Source organism: Gossypium hirsutum, chromosome A03 (genome assembly GCF_007990345.1).
Source record: "Gossypium hirsutum isolate 1008001.06 chromosome A03, Gossypium_hirsutum_v2.1, whole genome shotgun sequence".
NCBI lineage: Eukaryota > Viridiplantae > Streptophyta > Magnoliopsida > Malvales > Malvaceae > Gossypium > Gossypium hirsutum.
The window spans coordinates 76,339,423-76,363,291 of NC_053426.1; the positions used below are offsets into that span (position 1 = coordinate 76,339,423).

Genomic DNA, 23,869 nt, shown 5'->3' on the forward strand with positions numbered 1-23,869 from the left:
TAAGAATAAACATTAAAAATAAGTAGAATAGAGGTGAAAAGAGTGAACAAATGCTAAGGGAGAGATATTGGGCGTCAAAAATGGAGTGAAAAACGGCGTACAGGCGTGGCAAGGAGGCCGTATGGACTTGCAGCGGCTAGGATTAGGGTTTTTGAGTGGGGAAGACAATGAATAGTGCAGCCTATTTATAGATTTTGAGACCCACGTCCGTGGGACACGCCCGTGTGCCCCAATTTTAGCCCGTGTGTTTCGCATTTTTCCTATATTGGCGCGTCTAAAATTCGACACACACCAGTGTTCCTCGGGCGTGTTGGTGAACACGGTCATGTCGCATAGCCGTGTCTAGCTTCGTTAGCTTTTCCCACGCCCGTGTTAATTTGACAGGTTCGACCACAAGTGTTAGACACGAGCGTGTCCCGCGCCTGTGCTGTTTTAATAGGTTCGTCTATGATTCTTCTACACGGGCGTGTAACACACCCGTGTTGTTTTGGCAGGCTCGACCAAGGCCATATCACACGGTCGTGGCATTTTATCATAGCCCGTATTGGGGAAATCTTTTGCCCTATTTACACACAGCCTTAAGCACGCCCGTGTACTTGGCCGTGTCTTTGTGGAAACACCTGTATTCAAGATTTCTATTAGTAGGTTAGGAGTTAAATACCAAAATTTAAAGAAATTAATATTGTTAGTGCTCGGGTTGCCTCCCGAGAAGCGCTTATTTATAGTCTAAGCTCGACTTACCTCTCCGTTGAATAATCATGGTGGTTTGAGGAGTTTATTCTCATCATTCCTGCTATCAATCTCATCAAAATAAGGCTTTAACCGGGTGTTGTTTACCTTAAAAGTGCTGAACTTGGGATGACTTACCTCCACCATACCGAATGGAAAAATACTGAGTACCGTAAGAGGGATGTCCGCATTTGGTGTGTTATTAGGCTCATTTTGGCGTAGTTTTGGTTTTTTGGGTGTTCTTGGTTTGTGCATCCACCATTCATCGAGTTCCTCGATTTGTAATCTCCGATCTTCATGAACAAGTTCTCTACTATTGCTTGAGAATGACTCGTGTGCTTCCTTCAGACTCATTTCTGTAAAGTAGGTGGCACCATATTGTTAGTTTTAGTAGAATGGTTTAGATGATCACCTTCAATTCCTGATGTGTTGTCAAAATTGCGAGCTTGAAGGGTGATTGTTTTGTCTCCCACCCGGAGTGTGAGTTCACCTGTGCCAACAGCAATGATGGTTTTAGCAGTTGCTAAAAAGGGCCTTCCTAGAATTAAGGGAGTGTTTCTATCCTCTTCTATGTCTAGAACAATAAAGTCAACGGGAAATATAAATTTATCGATTTTAACTAGCACATCTTCAATAATACCTCTAGGGAATCTTATAGTTTTATCTGCTAATTAAATGGTCATCCTAGTCTGTTTGGGTTTCCCGAGACCTAGTTGCTTAAACATTTTGTAAGGCATGACGTTGATACTAACCCTTAGATCAGCCAATGCATAACTAACATCTAAACTACCAATTAAGCAAGGAATCGTAAAACTCCCTGGGTCTTTTAGTTTGTTGGGTAGTTTATTTTGGAGAATGGCCAAGAAAACTGCGTTCAGCTCTACATGTGACGCCTCGTCCAACTTTTTCTTATTTGCTAAAAGCTCCTTTAAAATTTTCATTGTGTTTGGAATCTGCAATAACGCTTCAATAAACGGTAAGTTAATATGTAATTTTTTTTAAGAGTTTAAGGAATTTACCAAATTGTTCATCTGAGCAGTCTTTCCTTGTCGCGTTGGGGTATGGCACACGAGGTTTATCTTTGACAGTCACTGGTTTGTTTTTATTATAATCTACCTCACTTTGACCTTTGCTTACCACAGTTTCTTACCTTGGTTCTGGTTCAGGCTCAACGACTCCTTCGTCATCTTGGATATTAATTGCGTTGAGCTGTTCCCTTGGTTGGGTTCGATATTACTTGGCAAACTACCTTGTGGTCGTTCAGAGATTAGTTTAGAAAGTTGGCCTATCTGAGTTTCGAGGCTTTGGATCGACACTTGTTGATTTTTAAGTGCTATCTCGGTGTTCTAAAAACGGGCTTCTGACACTGATATAAACTTTGAGAGCATCTCTTTAAGGTTTGGCTTCATTTCCTGTTGCTACGGTGGTTGTTGGTAGCCCGGAGGATGTTGTGGTCTTTGATTTCATTGACCGCCCCATGAGAAATTGGGGTAGTTCCTCCAACCTGCATTATAAGTGTTATTATATGGATTGTTTTGAGGTCGAGGATTATTACCCATGTAATTTAATTGCTCGTTATCCATGTTGTGGGCATAAGGTTGATATTCTGAATTGTTTGTTCCACCTCTACTTGCTTTACATTGCATTATTGGGTTAACCTGTGAAGAATTAAGAAAACCATCAATCTTTTAATTTAAGAGTTCTACCTGATTAGAGAGCATGGTGACCGAATCAACGTTATAAACGCCGGCTATTTTCATTGGCTTTGTCCTCATGACTTGCCACTGATAGTTATTCAGTGACATCTCCTCTATAAACTCATAGGCATCTTCTGGAGTTTTATTATTAATGGTTCCGTCCACCGCTGCATCAACCATTTGCCAAGTCGAAGGATTCAGACCATTGTGAAATGTTTGTACTTGGAGCCAAAGCGGTAACCCATGGTAAGGGCACCTTCTCAAAAGGTCTTTGTATCTCTCCCATGCATCGTAAAATGTTTCTAAATCCATTTGCACAAAAGAAGAGATATCATTACGTAATTTAGCCATTTTAGCCGGCTGAAAATATTTTAGTAAAAATTTTTCGGTCACTTGTTCCCAAGTAGTAATTGACCCTCGTTGTAACAGGTTCAACCACTATTTAGCTTTGTTCCTCAATGAAAAGGGAAACAACCGAAGACGAATAGCATCATTAGAAACGTCATTGATTTTGAATGTATCGCATAGTTCTAAAAAGTTGGCTAAATGAGCATTGGGATCCTCATCCTGCAAACCATCAAACTAACAAATTGTTGTATCATTTGAATAGTGTTAGGTTTTAATTCAAAAGTATTTGCAGCTACAGCAGGTCTAACTATGCTCAATTCAGTTCCTATTAAAGAGGGTTCAGCATAATCATACATAGTGCGTGGAGCAGGATTTTGATTAACCGCAATTGCAGGAGGTAGCTGATTGCCTTAGTTTTCAACCATCTCATCAGTTGGGGGTTGAGTATCGTCTTCTTGCTCATTTTCCGTGTATTGTTTCTCTTTGATTTCTACGTACTGTGCGATTGATTTCTTCTTCAAAAAGTAATGGTCCCGGCGGATTTCTTCTAGTCATAAACTATGAAAACCTGCCAAGAGAAGGAAAAAGTAAATTAATTAATAATAATTAAATTAAATTAAATTAAATTGCAACAAAAATAAATGGCTAAAGTAATAAAAATTGATCGTTCCTAATATTTTAGTTCCCCAACAACGGCGCCAAAAACTTAATCGCGTTATTTCGTGATAGGTTTTAAATATTTATAATTACTTGTTCTTGAACTAACTATTATCGCGATGTAGGCAAGTGTACCTATCAAATAGTAGTATAGTTTTAGCAAGACCGAATTGTTGAACCCAAAGGAACTAAAAGTACTAGTAATGACTGTCTTTTTATTATCTAGCCTAAGAATAATAGGGTTTTGTTTTAATTAACTAATTATCTAAACTAAGAACTCACAGAGAAGAGAAATGGAGAATTGCTTTTGGGAAAAATCGATTGACTTAAGACAATACGTAAGGAAAAATCCACCTAGACTTTACTTGTTATTCTGGCTCCAAAATCGGACGATTTATTCATTCAACTTGCTCCGTAGAGATCCCTAAGCTATGTTATTATCCCTATTCAAGACTAATAACGTCTAATCCCTAGATTGAATTATTGAGACTTTTCTCTAATTAACACTCTAGGGTTGCATTAACTCGATCTATGGATCCCCTTATTAGGTTTCACCCTAATCAGGAAAAATCTTGTCACCCTATGTCTAGGTGTGCAATCAACTCCACTTAATTATGAAAAATGTACTCTTAGATAGGGTCTATTCCTCCTCTGAATAAGAGCATGTCTTGAACCAGTATCCTGGGATATCAAAACAAGAATTAAGAACACATAATTAAGAACAAGTTAAATATTTATCATACGATTCAGAAAATAATAACAAGATTCATCTTAGGTTTCATTCCCCTTAGGTATTTAGGGGTTTTAGTTCATAACGAAATAAGAAAACATCTCAGAAGAATAAAGAATACAAAACATAAAGAAAACCCAAAACTCCTAAAGGGAAATTGAGGAGAGATCTTCAGTCTTGATGATGAATCCGGCTTCTGGGATGGATCAATCGGCTTTCTTGGAGTAATTACTTACTCCCTATTCTCCGCCTCCTTTTTCTTCCTCCTCCAGGGTGTATTTATAGGCTTTGGGATGCCTAGAAGCCCTCAAAATTAGCCTTTTTCGAATTGGACTCAACTTGGGCTCGGTAGGGACACGCCCGTGTGCGATTACTTCAGGCCATGTTTGATCCTGCCAAATTGACACGGCCGTGTGGTCTACCCGTGTGAATCGTGGTTCGATTCTGTGAAATTGACAAGACCGTGTGGGCTGCCCGCGTGAGGAATTCCAGGCCGTGTTGAGTTCGTACTTTGGTCAATTTTCTCTATTTTTGGCCCGCTTCTCGTTCCTTTCGCCCTCCTATGCTCTCTTAAGTATAAAACATGAAATTAAAGCATTAGGAGCACCGAATTAACCAATTCTAATGATAAATCATCCATAAAATGCATGAAACATGGGGTAAAAATATGTATAATTTACGGTTTATCACACACGGGTTAGGACATGGGCGTGTCATGGCCGTGTGAGGGACACGGGCCAATGACATGGGCATGTGTCCAATCGTGTGAAAACCCCTGGAGGTTTAAATTTGAAATTAATTCTACACGGGTGTGGAACACGGGCGTGTCCCAAAGTGCTTAGGTCGTGTGAGTCACACGGGCCATCAGCACGACCATGTCAAAATGGTCACACAGGCCTGTTACCCTTCCACATGGGCGTGTGTCCCTGTGTTAAGTGACATTTTTCTATAGTTGGAAAAAGGGGCCAAAATGGTTCCGAATGACTTACGATGTGTGTTTGGTCCTCGTAAGCCCATACTCAGGATGTGATGATAAGTTTTAAAATTGAACAGAGTTTCAGTAACTCGAAATGAATGAAAGCTTGAGTTTAAAGTTGGGTAATGCCTCGTATTCTGTCACGGTAAGGGATACGGGTATGGGGTGTTACATATATATTCACATGCTATAAACATCAAAAATAATATTAAAATAATTTTATGACCTCGAATTTGTAGTTTCAAAATCACTATTCCGATTTAGCTAAAATCGGGTTGTTACAAATTTTCTTCAACAATCGCTTGATGTTGTGACAAATCCGAGATCGCAATGGATTATAAGAAAGTTTGGGAGCCATTCTTGCTGAAGGGAATACCTAAAACAAGTAGCAAACGTATGGTTTTATTTCGTTCGATACAGTTTTATGCCTATATCACATAATTCCACCATCTCGATGGAACAGATGCTTTTGTTATATACAATTTTGACAGAAAAGTCCATTAATGTTGGGAAAATTATTCTCAAGGAGATTCATGATTGTGCTAAAAATAAGACAGAAAGTGCTATTTTTCATCATTAATCACTTCACTTTGCTTAAGGGCCCATGTTAAAACACAAGCAAATCTAAAGGGGCAATATGTTCAAAGGTGCATTACAAATCATGAGCTTGAAAAGTTAGTAGAGAAGGTGCATGAACTAAATCAAGGCAAGCAAGAAGAGCCAACTGAGCCAGATACCGAGGAGTCAACAAATGAAACTGAAACTGAAGCTAATTCAGTTACAAACACTAAAGAAGAAGAAGAATCTGACAAGGAACCAAACAGTCCTAAACCAGTTGAAGGATCTGCAACCCTTGAACTAAAGGTTGAGCTAGAAAAAGAAATAGTCAAGCTAAGTGTTGAACCTGAACTACAACTCCAATGCTGACTTTTACAAGTGCTTCAAAGAAATCGAAGCTCTCAATTATGATGGATATGTGCAAGTTCATGCACAACCAACAAGAAACTTACTGGAAATATGCAAAAATTAGAGATGACTCAATTTGAAATACTTTTAAGAATATCTCTAATACTTTTGTTCTTGAGTTCCAAAATGCTATCTTTGAGACATGGACGGGAGATATTGACTATGCAAGCAGAGATGGAGCTGAAAAAGACAACGGGAATGAGTCAGAAAAATAAAATGGGGGATTCTTGTCTTGTTATTTATTTAATTATTTTTAGGTCCTTAGGAATTTATTTATTTCGTAATTAGGATTTAATTTCTACAGAATAAAACATAACAAGCATGAGTAAACTTAACACTTCTTTAGAAAGAAAAAGACTAAGTGATGTGGTAATAGGAATGAACATGTTTAGGATTGGGTTATTAGGAAAGACTTGGTATTTCAGCAGTCTTAATGACTCACATCTCTTTCTTTACAACCTTACCTGGTGCTCAGTTTTCATTCATTACTTTGTTCTTACAATGAGGAAATTGCTTCTTTTTAAAGAGGGGTAAGGCAAATAAATTGCTTAAATTTTTTAATTTTTCAAGTATGTTTCAATCATTTCTTTCATAAGTATGTTTTAAAAAATGAATGTTAATGATATTTTTTGTTAATGAGATAGTTTGTACGCAAGTATGAATGATTATTTTATTTGAGTGAAATTATGTTATCATGAAGAATGGAATGCTTGTATGATCTTAGCCTTAGTAATGTTTGCATTGAAAACCTAGTTTCTCTTGATATTAGACATGCATGAAGGTTTATATCTTTAGAATTGACTTAGTAACTTTCTTGACGCGAAATCCTAGGGGACATAAAAATATAAAATGATATAGGCACTATTTCTTTGGATCGTTTGAGCCTTTTCAAGCCAACCCTATGATATTAGACCCTTGAAACTATAATTTTGAGCTTAAAGGCTTGTTTATTGCAATGAATCTATATTATAAGCCACATTACCATCTTTTTAAGTTATCCTAATTTTGTGCACCCAACTTAACTAAAGTTGTCTTGGTAGTCATCATTTGAGGAAATTTTCAAAAAAAATGTATGTGCTTATGCTTAAAAAAAATGAAGAAACAGCGAAGAAAAGTTTGCTCAATCTCCAAAAAGAAAAATGTATGAGCATGAGTTCAAAATAAGTTTCAGGGTATTCCAAAGATTCACTTAAAGAAAAAGGTTGTATTTCGAGCAATCCAACACAAAGTTAAAGGTAGATTTTGAAACTGAAATGTCTCATCTCTTAAAATTCCTACTGATAAATGCCAAATTATAGTTTTACCCCAAATACTTAGCATATTTATGTATGTTTACTACTAGATTTGTGGATTTTGGTGCTATTAATCCGGTTATTTCATGTTTTGTACTCAGGAGAGCACTAAGAGTCAAAAGGAGCCAAAAACGAGCTAAAAAGGGACAAAATAGACCAAATCGAGAAGATCACATGGCCTAAGCCTTGCCACACGGGCATCTCACACGTCCGTGGCCTTCGGGGGTGTCGATCAAGGTTTACACGATTCACATGGCCTGGCCATTGAGCCCACACGGCCGTGCCAATTTAACGGATCGAACACGGCCTGGCGATCACGTCACACGGCTGTGGCACACGAGCGTGTCCCTTTTTCAAAGAGTTGTATTTTACATGAAAAAGGGTACTTAGGGAGGAAGAAAGCCAATCCAAAGCCTATATAAACACCCTAAGTATGACCTAGAGAGGGGGGCCTCTTCTAGAACTTTTTTGGAATATAGAACCACACATTAGGAATTACTTGAAGGAAGCCAGACGATCCATCCCAAAAGCCGGAGCTACTTCAAGACTGAAGATCTCTCTCAGAATTCTTTCAGCGGTTTTAGAGTTTTCTTCATGTTTTGTTATTTTTATACTTTTGAGATGTACTCTTATTTTATTATGAACTAAACCCCTTAGATACCTAAGGAGAATGAAACCTAAGATGAATCTTGTTATTATTTTCAGAATAGTATGATAAATATCTAACTTGTTCTTAATTATGTGCTCTTAATTCTTGTTTTGATATCCCAGGATACTGATTCAAGACACGCTCTGATTCAGAGGAGGAATAGACCCTGTCTAAGAGTACATTTGCCATAATTAAGCGGAGTTGATTGCGCACCTAGAAATAGGGTGACAAGATTTTGTCAGATTTGGGTGAAACCTAATAAGGGGATCCATAGATCAAGTTAATGCAACCCTAGAGTGTTAATTAGAAAAAAGTCTCGGTTATTCAATCTAGGGATTAGACATTATTAGTCTTGAATAAGGATAATAACATAACTTAAGGATCTCTACAGAACAAGTTAAATGAATAAATCGTCCGATTCGGAGCCAGAATAACAAGTAAAGTCTAGGTGGATTTTTCCTTAGGTATTGAATCAAGTCAATCGATTTTCCCAAAAGCAATTCCCCAATTCTTTTCTCTGTTCGTTCTTAGTTTAAATAATTAGTTAATTAAAATAAACCCTTTTATTCTTAGGCTAGATAATAAAAAGATAGTTATTACTAGTACTTTTGGTTCCCTTGGGTATGATATCCCGGTCTTGCCATTACTATACTATTGTTCGATAGGTGCGCTTGCCTTTTCGCCATGATAATAGTTAGTCTAGGTTTGATCTTCATTATAAATATTTATTACTTGTATCGAATCACGCGATCAAGTTTTTGGCGCCGTTGCCGGGGGACTGAAATATTAGGAACACTAAATTTTTATTACTTTAGCCATTTATTTTTCTTGTAATTTTATTTTATTTTATTATTTATTATTTGTTTTTTCGCTCTCTTGGAAGGTTTTTATAGTTTATGACTAGAAGAAACCCGTCGGGACCATTACTTTTTGACGAAGAAATCAATCGTACAGTTCGTAATAATCAAAGAGAAATAAGGCGTAGCTTACGATACATGGAGAACGAGCGAGAAGACGATACTCAAACCCCAACCAATGAGATGGCTAAAAACCAAGGCAATCAGCTACCTCCTGCAATTGCTACTAATCAAAATCCTGCTCCACGTACTATGTATGATTATGCTGAACCTTCTTAAACAGGAACTGAATCTAGCATAGTTAGGCCTGCTGTAGCTGCAAATACTTTTGAATTAAAACCTAACACCATTCAAATGATATAGTAGTTTGTTCAGTTTGATGGTTTGCAGGATGAAGATCCCAACGCTCACTTACCAAATTTCCTGGAATTTTGCGATACATTCAAAATCAAAGGCATTTCTGATTATGCCATTTGTCTTCGGTTATTTCCTTTTTCACTGAGAAACAAAGCTAAACAGTGGTTGAAATTGTTACCACGAGGGTCTATCACTACTTGGGAACAAATGACAGAAATTTTTACTAAAATATTTTTCGCCGACTAAAATGGCTAAATTACGTAATGATCTCTCTTCTTTTGTGCAAATGGATTTAGAAACACTTTACGATGCATGGGAGAGATACAAGGACTTACTAAGAAGGTGACCTCACCATGGTTGCCGCTTTGGCTTCAAGTACAAACATTCCACAATGGTCTGAATCCCTCGACTCGACAAATGGTTGGCACAGCTGCTAGCAGAACCATAAACAACAAAACACCTGAAGAGCCTTATGAATTCATTGAAGAAATGTCACTGAATAACTATCAGTGGCAAGCCATGAGAACTAAACCAACAAAAATAGCTGGCGTTTATAACGTCGACTTAGTGGCTATGCTGTCAAATCAGGTAGAACTTCTCAATAAAAAGATTGATATTTTTCTTGGTTCTACGCAGGTACATCCAGTAATGAGGTGTGACTCAAGTGGCAGAGGTGTGCATATAGAATACCAATCCTTCAATCCTACAACTGAAGAAGAACAAGTCAACTATATGGGTAACAATAACTTCCGATCTCAAAATAACCCATATAGTAATACCTATAATGCAGGTTGGAGGAACCACCCAAATTTCTCCTGGGGTGATCAAGGGAATCAAAAGTCACAAAATCCTCAAGGTTTTCAACAGCCACCTTATCAACAAGAGAAGAAACCAAACCTTGAAGAGATGCTTTCTAAATTCATCTCAGTGTCAGAAACCTGTTTTCAAAATACCGAGACAGCACTTAAGAATCAACAAGCATCAATCCAAGGACTCGAAACTCAGATGGGCCAGCTATCCAAACTAATCTTCGAATGACCACAAGGTAGCTTACCAAGTAATACTGAACCTAATCCGAGGGAACACCTCAATGCAATTAGCACTCAAAATAAGGACGAACTCATTGCACCCGAGCCAGAAATACAGCAAGACAACGCGATGAACAAAGGACGAGAAGAGGTAAACAATAATGATCCCAAATAGGTAACTACGAATCATGAACCTCGTGTGCCATATCCTAAAGTGATGACGAAAGACAGAATAGAAGAAAAATTCAGTAAGTTTGTCAAACTCTTAAAAAAATTACATATTAACTTACCCTTTATTGAAGTTCTTTCGCAGATGCCCAACTCAGCAAAATTCTTAAAGGAACTTCTGACCAATAAAAGAAAATTAGACGCTACATCGCATGTGGAACTCAATGCAGTCTGCTCAGCTATTCTAAAGAATAAGCTACCTAACAAATTGAAAGATCTAGGGAGTTTTACAATTCCTTGCTTAATTGGTAGTTTATCTGTGAATAATGCTTTAGCTGATCTAGAGGCAAGTATAAATGTTATGCCATATAAAATGTTTAAACGACTAGGTCTTGCGAAACCCAAATAGACTAGGATGAGCATACAATTGGCTGACGAAACAGTTAGATTTCCTAAGGGTATTATTAAAGACATTCTCATTAAAATTGATAAATTTATTTACCCAGTAGACTTTGCCGTCTTAGATATGGATGAGGATAATGAGGTACCTTTAATTTTAGGATGACCCTTTTTAGCAATTGCCAGAACCATTATTAATGTAGGCACAGGAGAGCTAACACTTCGTGCAGGTGACGACGTAGTAACACTTCAAGCATGCGACATAGTCAAAACATCTAAAACTCAAGATAATGCTATAAAACCTGTCGATGATAAAACTAATATTCAATCGTCCTTCCAGGAACCTCCTCAAACCAAGACAACAGAGACAGTGCACTACTATCAAGTAGCGAACAAAGACACCCATGAGGAACGAAGGCTTCAAATAGAGGAGCTAGATGAATAGCGAGAACACAAACCGAAAACACATGATAAACTGAAACTACGCCAAAACAATTCTGATGCCTCTCCTAATCAACTTAAGGTTGGCGATAAAGTCTTACTAAATGCCGTTGATCCTCACATTGTCACTACCACACCAAATGAGGAAATCCCTCTTACGGTATTCAGTATTTTCCCATTCGGTACGTTTAAGGTGAGTCATCCCAAGTTCGGCACTTTTAAGGTAAACAACACCGGATTAAAACCTTATTTTAAGATTGACAGCAGGAACGAGGAGTATGAACTCCTCAAACCACCATGAAAAATCAACGGAAAGGTAAGTCGAGCTTAGACTATAAATAAGCGCTTCTCGGGAGGCAGCCCAAGCACTAACATATTTTGATTTCTTTATTTTTAATTTCTAACACTTCAAATCTTTAACTTAGTCTTTGAATTGCAAAGTTTTTCAGCACATACGGCCAGGCACACGGGCGTGCCTACAGCCGTGGCCAAACAAGGGAAGAGACACGGCCGTGCAATATGGCCGTGTTGAAGCAGGACATGATTTCCCCAGAACACGGGGTGCGATAAATCCCCACGGCCGTGCGACATGGCCGTGGGTGAACTTGACAGGAAAAACACAGGTGTGGGGATAGAAAACCACGGGTGTGCCACGAACAAGGCTCGATTCTGTTTCTTCGACACGGGGGTTCAACACGCCCGTGTCGTTCTGCCGTGTACAATAACACACGGTTGTGCTACCATAAAACACGGGCGTGGGAGAAGCAAACAAAGCTGCGCACGGCTGTGCAACATGGCTGTATTTGACACACGCCTAAGAGACACGGGCGTATGATAGTAGCCGGGCATGACCTAACTCGCAAAATTGGAAAAACACCGGCTCACCCTCAAAGTACACGGGCGTAGCCCTAGGCCGTGTGCCCCTCCCCTATATAAGCAAACCACTGTTCATCTTCTTCCTCCTTTCAAAACCCTAGCCGAAATCTACCCTCCCCCAACCCCTAATCCCTATTTTGGCCACCATTCCCCAGATACTCACTTCCCTAACCCCCAAACCACCCTCAAATCCACTCCCCTTGCATCAATCCCCATTTCCCCCCTTTTCTCACCACACGGCTTCATCCCCGCGTCACACGCCTATGCTCGCCACCAACACGCCCGTGCACCACCTTACAATAGCCTTTGGTTCACTTTCTCAACCTTATTTTTCCAATTTGTGTTGCTACATTAGTATTCTACATGCTTTGCATAGATATTATTACTATTACAAATATGTTTTAGACAAGTTAGGAATTTGCTTTAGAATTTTCTATATTTGAATTGTTCAAGCTACTAAATAGCATATACTAGTTTTCGGCCTCTTGCTTAACTACTGATGTATCTTCAATTCTATCAATGCTAATGTATTTTCAGGACCATTATGTCATCATCGAGAGGCAAGAAGGCTGCGGTTCCATCCTCAAAGAGATGTAGGGGACCGGGTTCTTCCTCGGTATGTGCTACAGCTAAGTTTGGCACCCATTCCTTGAATTTCTGCAAGCTTCGCAGGAGGAGCTATTTCAGATATTACGCACACGACCCATCACCACAGGTCACTGCATCGACTAGGCTGCCGTAGAGCAAGTCTAGCTTGCTAATGCCATCCGTGCCCTCCTGTCCACAAACCCATGGGAACGGTTCTTCGCTATTACGTGTGACAATACCTCCCGAGTGCCATGTTCAACAACCCAATTTCTTCATCTAGCCAAGAACAATGGCTGCTACCACTTTCCCTGAACACTCCATCCTCAGAATCAAGCTCCACATCCATATAACAGGAAGTTACACCTCCTTTCCTCTTATGATTTTCTTTCTTTTGAATAATCTAGCTTTGTACATTGAGGGCAATGTACATCTTAAGTGTGGGGGGTGAACATGAAACCTAACTTTTTGTATTATTCTCAAATCCCTGAATTTGGTCTTGTGCTTAAGTGATTTTCTCATAATATTGATAGAATGAATTTTGATTGATCTATAATTATTGTTGATATGTCGTGAATTAGACCAAGGGAATTATGCATGATTATTTGATTATAGGACCTTAAAGAATCAAGCATGATAAGTTGGTATTTTGAGAAATAAAATTTTTAGACTAATTTTCCTAAATTGAGGTATTATCTTGAAATCCTAAGTATACAGAAATGACATCAAAAACCCAAATTTTTGGTGATATTTTTGAGGCTTTTGAGCATATAGCTTTCTTTCTTGCTCACTTCTTTTGTGGTTTGAGTTTGTCAACATTGAACTGTTATTCTAGAACTTGATTCGATTATGCATGTCGAGATCACGTGTATGATTTGATATACTGAGATGATAAAGGCACTTAGGATTTAACCCATTTACTCCATAAAAAGCCTTCCCACATAATTAAACCTTTAGCGAACCCCCTTTGAGCCTATTAACCTTTTTTTTATTGATCAAACCTTATCACTAACCCATTAACCCATTATTGTAGAAATCCTCTTACTTAATTTACCTTTTTATTGAGATTAAATTTAATATTATTACCTTACTATGTTCCCATTTTTTTGTTACTGGACCATGAAATATGATTTCTATATTGTATTGACTTGATGAGTTGAAAAAAAAATGTAATTCTCAGCAAGCTAGAGTTGTCATGAACTCATGTAAAATAGTTCTAGATATTCGTTTGTGGTTCAGTAATTAAGTTTTTGATAGTGTGGTAAAATATTGAAATTATCTCGATTCTAACCCCTGTTCTTCAGCTTGTATCCATACCTATAACCTAAACCCCATTACAACCATGCAAAGACCTTTTGATTAGTATATCATAATCATTTACAAGTGGTGGAGATTTGATTTTCATGCAAGCCTATGGTAATAACTTTTCATGTTAGACAATTGAGTGCTTAATCTTGAACCTTAGACACTTTGAGTGATTTGAGTGAATCTTTAGTGAGGATGTCATCTCTTGTATATTTAGGACTAAAGTTAATTATTTAGAGGAAGGAGATTACTTATGATTTTATTATCAAAATATCCGATTTAGATTGTTTGAGGTTTTTAATGACCCTATAGTTAAATTCTCACTGTATGATTTTTCGTGGAATAGTTTGTAACATTATCAATACTGATCATGTGATTGAAAAGAATGAATTCTGGCAGTAAATGAGAGTTTTGCTTGAAGACAAGCAAATGCTTAAGTGTGGGGGTATTTGATAAACGCCAAATTATACATAGTTTTACCCCAAATACTTAGCATATTTATGAATGTTTACTACTAAATTTGTGGATTTTGGTGCTCTTAATCCGGTTATTTCATGTTTTTTACTCAGGAGAGCACCAAGAGTCAAAAGGAGCCAAAAATGAGCTAAAAAGGGACAAAACGGACCAAATCGAGAAGATCACACGGCTTAAGCCTTGCCATACAGGCATCTCACACGCCCGTGGCCTTTGGGGGTGTCGACCAAGGTTTACATGATTCACACGGCCTGGCCATTGAGCCCACAAGACCGTTCCAATTTAACGGATCGAACACAGCCTGACAATCACGTCACACAGTCGTGGCACACGGGCGTGTCCCTTTTTCAAAGAGCTGTATTTTACACGGAAAAGGGTACTTAAGGAGGAAGAAAGCCAATCCAAAGCCTATATAAACACCCTAAGTATGACCTAGAGACGGGGGCCTCTTCCAGAACTTTTTTGGAATACAGAACCACACGCCAGGAATTACTTGAAGGAAGCCAGACGATCCACCCCAAAAGCCAGAGCTACTCCAAGACTGAAGATCTCTATCAGAATTCCTTCAAGGGTTTTAGAGTTTTCTTCATGTTTTGTTATTTTTATACTTTTGAGATGTACTCTTATTTTATTATGAACTAAACCCCTTAGATACCTAAGGGGAATGAAACCTAAGACGAATCTTGTTATTATTTTCTGAATCGTGTGATAAATATTTAACTTGTTCTTAATTATGTGTTCTTAATTCTTGTTTTGATATCCCAGGGTACTGATTCAAGACACGCTCTGATTCAGAGGAGGAATAGACCTTGTCTAAGAGTACATTTGCCATAATTAAGAGAGTTGATTGCACGCCTAGAAATAGGGTGACAAGATTTTGTCGGATTAGGGTGAAACCTAATAGGGGGTCCATAGATCGAGTTAATGCAACCCTAGAGTGTTAATTAGAGAAAAGTCTCGGTTATTCAATCTAGGGATTAGACGTTATTAGTCTTGAATAGGGATAATAACATAACTTAGGGATCTCTACAGAACAAGTTGAATAAATAAAGCATCCGATTTGGAGCCAGAATAACAAGTAAAGTCTAGGTGGATTTTTCCTTACGTATTGTCTCAAGTTAATTGATTTTCCCAAAAGCAATTCCCCAATTCTTTTCTCTGTGCGTTCTTAGTTTAAATAATTAGTTAATTAAAACAAACCCTTTTATTCTTAGGCTAGATAATAAAAAGATAGTTATTACTAGTACTTTTAGTTCCCTGGGGTACGATATCCCGGTCTTGCCATTACTATACTATTGTTCGACATAGTTAGTCTAGGTTTGATCTTTATTATAAATATTTATTACTTGTTACGAATCATGCGATCACCTACCTTTAACCGAGCCCCATTACAACCTTGTAAAAGACCTATGATTTGATGATTATGTCACCAACATTAGTGGAGAGGAAGTACTAAGTTCAACATATAAAGATCATAAATAAGCCTTATGATTGTTTGCTTGATTGATAAGAAATTATGTGGAATGAAGAATGTTATCTGTATCTGTGACATACATACAAACTATGATTCATGTTTGTATATTTTGAAACTTAGTATAAAACTTTTAAAATATTTGCATATGAATTACTTGTTAATAAAGAAGATCTATGAACATGAAGTTATTAATGCATGATTATGGGACAAAGATTGATGATGCTTACACAGTTAGCAATTTTTCCTTAGTAAGACCTTTTGCTGTGTATAAACATTACTCGAGACAAGCAATGATTTAAGTTTGAAGGTGTGTAAACTGAAAAATATATAGAATTTTTCTTATGTAATTTATCACATTTTTACTTAAATTCATTGTTAAAACTAAGTAATTGTTTAATAAATTAATGAAATATGTGAAAATATGAAATTAGGACATAGAAATTATTAAAATGTGATTTTATGCTTTATTATATAGTTTTTATGCATAAAATGACTTATTTTAGATTTGTTTGAACATATTATATTTTTAAGACATAAAATGGGTCATGCATGATTAAATTAAATAATAAAATATAAAATTATATTTAATAATTCATTTTAAAATATTTTATTAATAATTTAGATTTTAATTAATTACTTAAATTGGATAAATTTTGTTCTTTGGTCCTTTAATTTATCTATTTATTTTGGACAAGTCTAATAGCTTTGCTGGATTACAAAAAAATCTCCCAATTTGAAGACAAGTCAACCCAAATTCGGCTACACATGGCTGTCCACATAAACCACTTTTTGGTTTAATTACACAAGGTCCTTTCAATGTTGAAGAAATTAGAGATTCACCCGAAGATCTACATTTGATCAAGTCTCAGTCCTGAGTTGTTATGGCATTTAAATTGTTTAAAAATAAGCAAAATTCAACTCAAAATCCACTAAGCATGGCCGGCCACTCATTGGAAAAGCTTGAAGAGACTAAACCTCTCTATTTTTAGCAAACTACCCTCCTCTCTTCACCTATAAATAAGACCTCATTTGATCCCTCATCAATCATCCCTCATCCCTTATCATTCTCTCTTCTCGCTCAATTCCTTTTAGCATTTTCCATTCCCCATGCCTAGCATCATCTCTTCATAGAGATTTTAGCAATTAAGCCTCTTAAAGAGCCCTTGGTCGGCCACCTTGGAGAGCCATCAGCAAAGAAGCAAAGTGAAAAAGTGAAGGAGCGTCGTCAGTCAGAGTCTTGGGTGACAGCCATTCTGATTTGGGTTTAATCTTTCTTTTCTATAATTTAATCTAAAAATGTTTCCTATGTGGTCTTTGTTCTTATTTACAGAAATGTTAGCTTAATTTTATTTAAGCTAGGGTGATTGCTTTGATTAAATAATATTTATTTGATCCATGCTTATAATGTTTGTGCCTCAATCGATCAAGTTTTCAATTAAAATTAGGTCTGTGTTTCGTTCATACGTGATTGAATTGCACCTGAATTAGCTGCGCAATCCTAACCAAAAGATGGCTAGTGGACACATAATTGAAATGTGCATGCTCAATTTAGATCCTAAACTGATTAAATTTTAGGTTTCATAACAACTCTAACCAAGCTCTGTTATCAGCATAGTTTTTAGATTTGTGTGATTAAACTGTTTCAAACCTAACACGTCTCTGTTACCTCACATGAATGCTAAGAAACCTTTAGTAAATAAGGATCAGTAAAATGCGTATTTACTAAGTAAAGGATTACAAAAGGACCTATTGTGGTTTCCAAACACATAAAAGATCGAGTTGCCATGGAATGTTTTTCCGTATGTTATTTAAGCATGTTGATAACTAATTGAGTTTAATTAAAGCAATTGTCCTAGTTTATTTACGTTATAATTGTTGCAAATTGTGTTTAATTTTGATAAAATCTATTTCATTCATATATTTTGCATATTTAGGATAAATTGAATTGGGATCATTACATTTAGTTTAACATATTTAATTTTAATCATCACTTCTCAATCATATTGTGTTTTTATTTGCCAAGTTGTTAATATAATTTTACAATTAAGTGATTTAACACAAATGCAATCCCTGTGGAGATGCTAACTTGATACTTACTTATTACTTGATAATGATTGTGTACACCTGCACAAACCTACACATTACAAATATACCGAGAATTGGTGGACACCCTCTAACTTAACAAGCACCGCTGCAACTGTCTCTTCCGAGGTAGCCAAGTAGAGATAAAGTGTTTCTCCTACCTAAGGCTATTTCAATAATGGAGGGGAGGTGAGGTATAACTTCAATTCTATGAAGGCTACTTGACACTCTTCTGTCCATGAGAATGATGCTCTTAATGCTTTAAAGAATGGGAGGCACTTGTCTATAATTTTCGAGATGAATCTGTTCAATGCTACCACTCTTCTCATGAGACATTGTATGTCTTTTATAGTCTGCGGATGAGAAATTTCCATGATTGCTTGGATTCTTTTCGGGTTTACGTCTATTCCCCTATTTGAGATCATAAAGCCTAAGAACCTACCCACTCACACTGTAATAGCCCAAAATTAGGTCTAGTTGGAACAGAGGTTTTGGGACCATAAAATCTAAGATAGAAATACTTATTTTATGATTATTTTGAGGTCTATGATATGATTGCATGATTGTGTGAAAATTTCGTGAATAAATTCTATGCATAAAGTGCTCAATTTGAAGTTAGGGACTAAATTGAATAAGTTGCAAAACTTGCATTCTAGAAGTTTCTAGTATGAAATTGCTTTGAAATATTAATTAGGAGGTCTTAAATAGAAATTTTACCAATTTCTAAGTGATGGAAAAAAATTGGACATGGATGGAATTTTTGAAAGTTTAGTAAGGAAGGGCATTTTGGTCATTTGGTAATTAAAAGAAATAAAAAGGGAAAATAAAGCCAAAATTGACTCATCTTTTTCATGGAGGCTGAAATTAGCATGGGGGAAGCCATGGCTAGGGTTTTCAAGCTTTACAAGCTCAATAGTAAGTCCGTTCTAACCCCGTTTTTCAAGTTCTTTACGTTTTTAGAATCCCGGTAATTTGATTAAGCTTATTCTAGCAATAATTTAAGCTAGGGTTCATATTTGGAAAAATACCCATAGGTGAAACGTGTTTATTTTGCTGTTTTATGATAGAATATGAGGTTTTAAATTATGTTACACAACTTGTGCTACTCGGTTTTGAGTGAAAACGAGTAAAAGGGCTTAATCGGTAAAAATACCTAATAGTCATAAGTATATGTTAGAGTGAGAATTTGATGTTTCCATAGAAGGGAAAAGTGATCAGCATGTCATAAAACATAAGAATAAGGGATGAAGTTTAATTCCCGAGCCTAGGGGCAAAAGTGTAAATATGCAAAAGTTTAGGGGCAAAATTGTAATTTTTCCAAAGTTTGAGTTAAGGACTGTTTTGAATAGTGCATTAATTAAATAAGTAAAATATGATGTTTTAGATCCCAGAAAACGAGATTTGAACCTAGAATGAGAGAAAAATCGAAAATTGGGAAAGTTGGTAAAATGGCCGTTTTAGTATCGAGGTAAGTTCATATGTATAATAAGCATTAATTTATGCATGTTTCAATGTAAAATTGATATATTTATTATGATTTCCGAGATGTTGAAAGTATGTAAGTTGGTATGATAATAATACAGCAATAATGTTGTAATTTATATTTGAAAGTTAAATTTAGTGAATTAATTGAATTATGTTAAATTAAATGATTATGGTGCCAAGTTTATGAATTGATTTAAAAATATGTCTATGGTACATGAAGTGCATTTAATTATCATACATAAATGTGATTTCTATGATTATGGATATTATGGGAAATTGTAAGTTCATATGATTTTTAATAAGGCAATGTGTAATTTAATGTTATTGCCTCGATATTAAAGGAGATGTAAGTTTATATGTAAGTAATACATCAATATTACTTGTATTATGATATTTTATAATAATATTCGAAATATGTTTGTGGATAATTACTTGATTGGTGAAATTGTTGGAAAAGAGAGAGAAATCCCGATTGAACCTTCGAAAAGATTGGATGATACAAATAGTATGTAGCTAGGTGTATGGGGCTGAGTGCACATCATGTGTACAAGAGAGCTACAAGACATTATGATATAGCTAGGTCGCATGGGTGATACAATGTGTACACCATGTAGACAAGAGAGCTACGGGATATATGTAGCTAGGTCGCATGCGTGGTTCCAGGTGAAGGACACCATGTAGACAAGAGAGTTACGAGATAAATTGGCTAGGTCACATGGGTGGTACTGAGTGTTCACCATGTGTACAAGAGAGCCGAACTATATGATGGGTGGAGCTATGTGCTGAAACCACCAAGTATCGAGGATTGATCCGAAGTGTTCAACAGGAGACTCTCTATGTATTGCTTTGTGAGTTTTGTGATGAATAAGTGCAGGAACTTGGTTATGTGAATGATGTGTTCATTAAGTAACCAGGATGTGGTAAGGTTATAAACAAGTAAGTTATACATGAGGATGATTTTATGGTGACCTTGTGATCATGGGCCTATACTTGTGATGTATGAAATGTGGTGAAAATGATTTGTGATATGTATGTTAAAATGAGGTTAATACAAAGAAAGTGTGAAAGAGTGAATTAGCAATAAAACTATTTTCGATAGTAGCAGTGATTTCATTTTGAAAAATCACCAAAAATAGTAGAAATTGAATCAGAGACTGAATGAGATATAAAATTAAATCTTAATGAGTCTATTTTCATATAAAAGAAACATAGCAAGAAAAGGAGTTCTATATTTTGAGATATTTATGTTTTTGTGAGAATGGTTCAAAATGATTACGTGACCCCTGTTCTGACTTTGGAAAATCACAAAAATTTGGATAAAAATAATTAGAGGATTAAACTTATATTTTTAAAATTCCTAATGAGTATAGTTTCAAGATAAATAAACAAGAACATTATCTGAGTTTTGTACTGTGAGATAATTAATTTTTAGTGAAGAGAGGTCAGAACTATCAGAATATGAAACAGGGTAAGTTTTAATGAATAAACTGTACTAATTGGCTAAACAAAAAATTATGAAAATTTTATGGTGGAAATATATGTGAGTCTAGTTTCAAAAGAAATTTACGGATCTTAATTTGGAGCTCTTTAGCTCTAATTATAAATAATTAAGTGACTATGACTCGTGTGGACAGTTTGATGTAAGCATTTATTAATAAATTGTGAAATCGTACTTACAAGAATGCTATATACATTAAGGATGTGGAATGGAGAGGAGGAGGAGGAAAATAAATATATGTGGAATACATGGAAACTATGGTATATGAAATATTGATATAATGAAATAAATGATATGTGTTTATAAGAAAACAGAAAGAGAATGATATGTATCATGACATGTATATATATATGACTAGTCTTAATGTAATGCTTGTTGGGTATGGAGTTGAATTGAAATGTTTCAGGCAAACATGTTATTTTGCACATCTAAATTGTGGTATTTTATAAAGATATGATCTAGTTTTAAATATGAATGCTTGATGATTAAGCTGAAGATATTTGGTAAGAGATTAAGGTTGACCAAAGCTTGGAAAATAGCCTAGGTATATTCCACACAGGCAGAGACACGACCATGTGTCTCAGCCGTGTATGGAACACGACTTTGGGACACTGGCGTGTGGAGCCTTAAAGCATGAAATTTCCAAGATTTTTATAAGTTCTCGGTTTAGTCCCGAACCCTTTCTAAAGTATGTTTTGGGCTTCGTAGACTCAAATAATGGACTATGTGTAAGTAAATGAACGTTTTGAAATATGAATGAAATTTTATGGCCCGTATTTTAGTTTAATGTTTTTATGTTTGTCCAGTAATGTCTCGTACCTTATCCCGATCTCGGGTACAGGTAAGGGGTGTTACACACACCCCAAAAGCACACTTCTCTAGATTCAATTTCATGTTATGGGCTCTTAAGACCACAAATGTCTCTGATAGGCTTCATACATGCTCCTTCATGGATTCACTCTTTACTAGCATATCATTAACGTAAACCTTAAGACTGCAGCCTATCTGATTCCTGAAGATCTTGTTTACTAGCCTTTGATAGGTCGCTCATGCATTCTTGAGGCCGAAAGGCATGACTTGATAGCAAAAGAGCCCCTCATTGGTAATGAAGGATGTCTTCTCTTGGTTGTTCTGGTCCAATAGAATCTGATTGTATCCTAAGAAGGCATCCATGAAGCTCATGAACTTATGGCCTAAAGAGGCATCCACCAGTCAGTCGATCAAGGGTGGGGGAAAAATGTCCTTTGGGCATGCTTTATTGAGATTGGTGAAGTCAATACACATCCCCCCTTTACCATTTGCCTTGTTCACCATTACAACATTTGAAACCCAATCATGATATTCCACCTCTCTAATGAACCCCATTGAGAGCAACTTAGTGACCTCCTGTCTCACTCCCTTTACCGCCTGTGGTGCGAACATACATCTCTTCTACTTTATTGGCTACACCTCTGGGAGCACACTAAACTTGTGCATTACTTGGGGGTCTACACTTGGCATGTCCACTGTGAACAAGGCAAAAACATCTGTATTTTTCTGTAAACATCTAACCAGCATGTTTTTCTCTTCCACTGTCAATGCCAAAGAGATTTTGATAGTCCTCTCTTCGTTATCATGGAATAGTTACAGGGTATTAGTATTTTTCGTGGCCACGGGTTTTTTACTTCTATGTTCATCCCTTAGTCCAGATTATCCAAATCTAGAGTCTGACTTGCTAACTCGGCCTTTTACAAATTCTGCCCTTCTACTTCAGGTTCTCTTGCTTGCTTAATAGATAACATGTGACACTGCCTTGCAGTGCGCTAATCAGATCATAGGAAACCAACACCAGTCTTTATTGGAAATTTGATTTTCATGAAAAATGTCGTGATCACCATCCTCGCTGTAACAGCCCGTTTTGGGGTCAAATTAGAACAGTGGTTTTGGGACCACAAATCTGAAGTAGAAATATTTATTTTATTATTTATTTAAGGTCTACAGCATGATAGAATAATTGTGTAAAAATTTCGTTAAGAAATTTTATTGATTGAGTGCTTAATTTAGCTAAAAGGATTAACTTGCAATAGGTGCCAAACTTGAGTTCCCTTAGCTAAAGGTGTTTAATTGTTATGAATTTTTCAATTGGAGGTCTTTAAATGGTAATTTGAGAGAAAATGAAAATCCAAAATTTTACCCATGTTGAATATGTTTGTATTTTGATGTATTATGGTAGAAAATGCATGTTTGTTGTTTGTTAAACAACATTTGTAAAATGATTTTCGGTAAAAATGTCAAATAGGGATTTATTTGTAAAGTGTTGAAAAATGTGTGGTAAAGTGTGAATAAATGTAAAATGTGGGCTACTATAAGTAAGGTTAAGGTTTGGCTAGGCTTGGGTTTTGCAGAAATTGAAAGAAATTTATTTGACGAGCCTAGGGACTAAATTGTAAAATGTTGAAATGTTAGGGGCAAAAATGTATTTTTCCATAATGTGATTTTGGACTGAATTGAATAGCTTGACGATTAAATGAGTTAAATGTGGTATTATAGATCAAGAAAAACAAATTTCGGATCTAGATCAGGGGAAAAACAAAGTAATTGATGAATAGATCATTTTCACCGTTTTTGTAATCGAGGTAAGTTCGTATGTGAATAAGTTTTATTATAATTGTATTTTAAATGCTTTAATTTTGTATGAATTGTGTAAATGACTCTACGAACACATTTTCTGATGCTCTGGCAAGCAAGAAATCTCAATCGAACCTTAGGAATAGATTAGGATACAAGTGACATGTCACTAGGGTATTATGTTATATT

At 36.2% G+C, this 23,869-nt stretch overlaps 2 non-coding genes across 2 annotated transcripts; one reads left to right on the top strand and one right to left on the bottom strand.

The window, feature by feature from the left end:
• The first annotated feature begins 2,664 nt into the window (after nucleotides 1–2,664).
• Nucleotides 2,665–2,771, top strand: LOC121227778 (small nucleolar RNA R71). Its single transcript, XR_005925301.1, has one exon. It is a non-coding gene; the product is annotated as a small nucleolar RNA R71 (small nucleolar RNA).
• A 6,740-nt stretch (nucleotides 2,772–9,511) lies between these two features.
• Nucleotides 9,512–9,617, bottom strand: LOC121225302 (small nucleolar RNA R71). The gene has a single exon (XR_005923171.1). It is a non-coding gene; the product is annotated as a small nucleolar RNA R71 (small nucleolar RNA).
• Between the last annotated feature and the right edge of the window lie 14,252 nt (nucleotides 9,618–23,869).